Genomic DNA, 6,636 nt, shown 5'->3' on the forward strand with positions numbered 1-6,636 from the left:
TGTTCATGTATTCAAAAATTGTCGTATTTCCAAAGTTATTTCTGATTTTCAGCCTCCATTTTAAAATTTGTTTCTTTGTTTTTTGTTTCTTTTTTCTCTCTGTTTATCTTTCCTTTTCAATTTCATTTTTCATTTTCAGATTTATTTTTCTTTTTCAAAAATGTTCGCATTTTACAAATTTTGTTCGTTCTTATGGAAAATGTTCCTGTTCTCAAATTTTGTTCATAAATTTCTAAATTTGTTTGCTTCGTTTTAAAAAATGTTTGGTAATTCAAAAAATGTTCACCTTTCTAAGTTTTGTTCACAAACCAAAAGTTATTTGTTTTACAAAAAGTTCCCATATTTAAAAATTTGTCCGGAAATTCAAAAAAATGTTCACATGTTTAAATTTACTTCATAAATTAAAAAAATGTATGGAAATTTCAAAAAAACAAATGTTCCTATTTCAAAATTTTGTTCACAGATATAAAAATGTTCTAGAACTTCAAAAATTGTTCCCGTTTTTGCATATCTATTCAAAAGTTCGATCCCTTGCCCACAAATTTTATTTTTAAAAGAAATTTGGCGAACTTGTTTTATCTTTTTCGCGGTTGTCTATAGTGCTTTCAAACTCACGCCACAATTCTTCCAGAGTAGCTCTCTTGTCGTAGTGGTTGCGCATCGCGGGCAACTTTAGCAGGTCGCAGATTTGATTTCTAGTTAGTTCACCCTTTTTCTTTTTGCGGTTTTTCAATCCGCCAAAGACAAGGAATGGGTCGGCCCCAGTTGACCTGTCTCCTGTGCGAAATTGCGCCTCTTTGCCGCATTAAGCGGCACATAGGAGGTCCCACACCCTTGTGTCTCGCGGGAGGAACTAATCAAAGAGTGCTTGTTTTGTGAGCCTCCTCAATGGTCCTTTGGTGGCGTGCTCTCAGTGGCCGTCACGTGTCGCGCTTTGGGCCCTTCTTTGATTTTTGAGTTTTTATTTTTGGCAGGAGGCATGGATTTGCTTTCGTATGAGGCATGGTCGTGCCTCTCGTAAACAAAAAAAAATGTTTTTTTCACTAGAGGCATGGTCGTGCCTCTTTGGAAAAGGAAAAAATGCATTTTCTTCGTGCCTCTTTTGTAAAAGGAAAAAAGTGCTCTCGGTTCGGCTTTTTCGTCCGGTTTTTCTGTTTGTTTTTTTCATGAAAAAAATCATCAATAATTATCAACATTGGGTCTAGTTTTGAACATCTCGACGTGGGGAATCCAATGGTGAAAACAGTTCGAGATTTGGATGCACGGTTTAAGAGATAAAACATTTTAAATAAACGAATCTACGAAAAAAGTTGTTGGGATTCCCCCAAGCAGAAAGGTGAAGCAGCAAGTACCAAGGTTTCCCTCAGTTAAGAACTAAGGTTTGTCGATAGAAGCTTCTAAGCTACACAGGTCAACAACACCTGCATATAAGACACAATCAAAATTTGTCCCGAACATGGCAAGAGGGATGTCAAGCCCCTTGTCTTGCTAGTTACAAGGTAAAACACAAGTGATACAGATAGATAATAGCAAAAAAGTAAATGGCAAAATAGTGGCAACTGTGTGTAGAAAAATTAAGCAATGGAGAATAGACGGGGGGAGGGGTGAAATGTCTCCAAGGTACCTATAATTTTTAATTGTTTCATGCTATTATATTATCAATCTTGAATGTTTTATATACATTTATATGCTATTTTATATCATTTTTTAAGATTAACCTATTAACCTAATGCCCAGTGATAGTTCCTATTTTTTCCTTTTTCCTTTTTAGAAAATTAATATCAAACGGAGATCAAACAGAAAAAAAAATCTTTGGATTAATTTTTCTGGACCACAAGGGACCCTAGAAGCTTCGGGGGGAGACCAAACAAGATACAAGAGAGCCACAAGCTCGAGGGGCGCGCCCCATGAGTTTGTGTGCCCCCCGCACATTACTAGGGAAAAGGCTAGCAGCAGCGTGGGTTTTAGATGTATCAGTAGCGCGGGGATATGCGCTACTAATAAGGCGCTACAGCTAACACATAGCAGTAGCGCGTGCTCACCGGCACTACTGCTACACAAGTGTAGCAGCAGCGCTGTTAGCGGAAGCTCGCTACTGCTAGTATCTCTAAGCGCGCTTTGCCTGGACGCACTACTGCTATCGCGGCGCTGCTGCTAACTTTTATACACCCGCTACTGCTAATTTAAGTAGTTTTTTTTGGCATATTTATTTTGTATTTGAACAGACTTTATAGAAGAATCTTTAGCACATAAAAATGTCATCATGATACACATATAAATGCCTGCGAGACCACAAATGTAATCATAGCATGTACATACAAATAGTCTCATCATAATCATCATCCAACACAAAGTGATATCTTGTCATCATCTCAAAAATAGCGATACATACAAGTCTCGAATACTTGCAACTACAACAACGTCATCCATCTAAACAAAGATATACGCAAGAAGTGCTATCACTATGAGTGAGAGCGGAACTATGCAGTACATGAGGTGGCGGTTACGAGTCCTCTCTCGCGCTAGCGTGAACCTCAAGTAACTAGCTTCTCCTTCTTGTCTGCTTTTGAAGCCTTTATGGCTGGCGCCCGTGAACCCATTCACTTGCGCCTGACACTCATGCCACTCGTTGTACACCCCCGGAACCTTCCCTTTGTACACGACATAGCAATTCCATCTCGCCATCAAGAAACTAGGTACCTGTTAGAGATGCATGTTCATGAAGAGGATGTACAATCATATATATGCAACAAAATATACTAGAGCAACACCGAAAAAGAAAGGGTTAGCAACTAGATGCAACATACAGTACGCAAATTAATTAACTAGAGGTACGCAGGTCATCGTACGCAAACTAACAAAGTAGCGTTACGCAAGTTCGGCAGGGACCGTGGACATCACAAAGTTTCATCGCTACAAAAAGCATACAAGTTCAACCGACACATATCATCATCATCGGCATCATAAATCACTAGAAGTTCCATCCTTCCATATCATCGAGGACGAACCCTAGCTTCTTGAACGGCGTGAGGTCTAGACGTTGCATGCCTATGCGAGTTCGGACGTCAGCTCGCGATATAGGGCCGTGGTGGAACATCCCCTTCTCATCGACGACTTCTTTCATGATGATCGTCGCAATGTCGCTTTGGATGCGAAAGAAGTCATCTCTAAGTTTATAATCCGCTTCTCCATGAGATTCTAGCCACTTGTGGATATGATCATCATTTCTGCTGTTAATGCAAAGCTTTTGGTGATCCGTGTTGAACTGAATCATGAGATGGACGATGTAGAATTCATCCTTCTTACTTGGTTTTGGGACATGGATGCAGGAGAAGTTAGTTTTATGCGCGAAACCCATCTTCTTGTTCCTTTGTTTCTTGATCTGCACGTGGCCACCTCTAAAGCTGAAGCCTTGGAGAGCATCATCTAGAATATTCATTATGTGGGTGTAGTCTTTTTTCTCGTAGTCTCTGGAAGGGTCAAAATACACGGCGTGTGAGACTTGCGGGTAAAAAACGATAAGGACGGCGCGCCCGTTGCTGCGGGGAAAAGACACCTCAAATTATTCCCCATATGAGAGAGAAGGAATGATTGAAATGTACGAAAGGGTTGTTCGGAACTGACTTACTTTGGATGATAAGGCACGAGGACAATTTTCCGGTCCTTATTCTGTACCATGAAGTTTTGGAGGTACTCCCTAGCAGTTTCATGCTCAAAGTAGCCGAGACTCAAGAAAGACTCGTGCATGTAGTACGGATCCGCCACACGGATTTGCGAGACTTCTTCACTCTTCATGACGGAGCTCATATGTAGCGCAAAAAGGCGGACGATAGTAAAATCAAGCCGCCTTGTTAGAAACATCTCAAAGATATGGTCAAAACACAGGAAGAACACCTCCGCGGGCCGTGTGTCGACGTAGCACTTCCCCTCAGGCACTCGAGCCGCGTATGTCGGAATCCTGGATCCTTTGAGGCTAGTAGGCTTTTCTCAGTCGACAGCACATGGTCGTGCAGTCTCCTGAGATCCCCTGATAGTGCCTCCAGCGGTTTCGGCGGTAGCATCGGCTCACCCGTGAGATGGAACATGACCGCACCTTTCACGGGTACACGGTCTTCAGAATGCATCGTCTGGCTGCTATGTGTTCTGGCTTGTTTGGAGGCAGTTACCTTCCCCGATCTCTTCCTCTCCTTTTTCTTGGGCACACCTTCCAGACCCTTCCTTAACCCCTGCCCCAGTGTTCCCGGGCTAAGTACTGTACGACCCTCGCGTCCGGCTAGTTGAGCCTGTGTTGAGGCGGCATCTTCAGGCGTGTCCTGTGAGGATTTCATGAAGAGAGACTTTTTGCAATCCATGCTACGACCCTGCCCGGGCATACCATCCATATCCTCATTAGCAAGCTGATAGCCCGATTCGTCATATGGTTGACTCATCATATCTATGTCACAGTCATACGCGTTTGTATTGAGGTAATCCATAGGGTCGACCTCCGTCTCATCATCCATTCTCTGTTCTACAGGAGAAATTACATCAGCCAATACTATTGCACCCCCTTCATCATGTCGTCCGCCGCTCTCACCCGGCACTACAGGAGCTGGTAATTGCATAGGCGGGGTGGTGGTCTCCGCACATGCTTGTTGATGTGTGGTAGTTATTGGTGTGCTCTCGGCCGGCTCTAGACGAATAAGATTCTTCGGCCATAGCAGCACCCAATTCTAGCAGCTTCCAATCCGCGGCGGGGTCTCGTCGTCTACTCCCACATGCTGTACTGGAGGAGGCAAATCCTCGTGCCCCGATTTCACACTGGTCAAGCTAACCCTGAAGTGCCCAGCGGGGATCGGCTGGTTGTGGAACGTGCGTTGAGAGGGGTCCATTATCACCCCCTTTCCCACGTCCACCTTCTGGCCTTTGATCAAGTAGAGTATGGTGCACGGGGTTTCTTTCGCCTGCAAACACATATGTCTGTGGCGTAAAACAACCGAAAGGCAACAAAAATGGAATATTATATATATATATATATACATACATATATATATATATATATATATATATGTTGGTGCGACATGTAATTACCATGACGACGTCGAGCTCAGCCAAAGACGAAGGCCTACCTAGCGCGCCTGAGACTGAGGACGGGCTGCTATGAGTGGGAGCGCCTGCTAGAGGAGGCCCGGTTGCGTGAGCAAGTGATGGTGCGATGGTGTTGTTGTTCATGGAGTTGCTTCCGACGAAACTGGGCAACGGGAAATCATGTACCGTCTTGTCTGGATTTTCCTTCGCCTAGTTGATGATAACTAGAACCAAGTTAGTAGCGAAATCATTTCTGCAGGCAGTTACAGCTGCATTGACTGCCTGCTGTAGCAACTCATATTTGTCCTCGACTGCTTTTTTCGCGTCCTCAGCTGCTTTTTTCTCGACCGCAAGCTTCACCTTCGCGTCGATGTCCGCCTGACTAAACTTCTTTTTCTGCTTCTTGGCCTCCGGGCCCTCTTTGTAAAACACCTTCCACGTGGCGCCGTCTCCAGCGCCGTGCACACGACCATATTGCGACCGCTGGTCCAAAGGGAGTCCCTTAAGTTTGTTCAAGGCCCGGTTGAGAGGGGTGTCCCACTTGGGCCTCATCGGAGAAGTAGGGCTTTCGGCTGCAAGCTGGTGTTGCTTCTCCAGTAGTCTAATCAATTTCCTCGTGATCTTGTCCGTGTAAAAAACCTTTTTCTCCTTGTCCCACTTGTAGCGGGCCCTGATGAAGTCATGCTCCAAGGGGTTGGTGAACTTCGCGAAGGGGTCTGGGAGACCCCGGCTTCACGTTCCGCGTCCTCCTTATCCCATATGGGCCTTTTACCGAGGTAGCCACGGCTTCCGAGGCGATGCTTCCCCGTGTTCCTTTGCTGAAGGCTCTTGAATTTCGCAGCCTTAGCCTTGGCTGCCTCGGTAGTGCAAGTCTCCTTGAACTTTTCGAACTCCTCTTCCGTAAGTGTCGGATTTTCCTCCAGAATCTTGGACAGGGGTTCATCAGCCTCAATAGCTCGTTTCACCCTCCCTTTCCTGGAGGCTAAATCATTGCTGAACATGCCCATGGCATGATTGTTAATCTTTTTCATCTTCGGATCATCCCACGGTTGTTCTATGTTATCATCCCGGTCGGGGAACTTGAATCTCTTGTGCAACTTCGTTAGGAGCAACTGCGTCAAATGTTCTTTACTCCTTAAGTCATCGTCGTTGATGCTCGCGCATTCCTGTAGGATGCATCCTACTTGATTCCCATAGCACTTGCGAGGTTCTTCCGGCTCTAACGGCTCAAACTTGCCAGGTGCCATCTTTGTGATCACAAGTCGTCCAATCCCTAGTTTGTTAGGCTTTCGTATCCTCTGCTTCTTATGCTTCCTCTTTTCGATAGCGGCATCGGGGCCGGTACCTTCCCCGCCGGTACCTTCCCCACCGAAACGGGGCCGCGGGAGGAGGGAGGAGGGAGGAGGGGGAAGGGGACGGGCGTACCGGTGGGGGCGGGGAGGACGTGGTCGCGGAGGAGGCTGGGGAGGACCTCGCGGAGCTTGGCCTCGTAGTGGGCGGAGGCCGGGGCGGCGGCGGAGGAGGAGGAGCCCGCGATGAGCGCGCAGAGCTCCTTGATATGGCCGGCGA

This window comes from Triticum aestivum, chromosome 7B (assembly GCF_018294505.1).
Source record: "Triticum aestivum cultivar Chinese Spring chromosome 7B, IWGSC CS RefSeq v2.1, whole genome shotgun sequence".
NCBI classification, from domain to species: Eukaryota; Viridiplantae; Streptophyta; class Magnoliopsida; order Poales; family Poaceae; genus Triticum; species Triticum aestivum.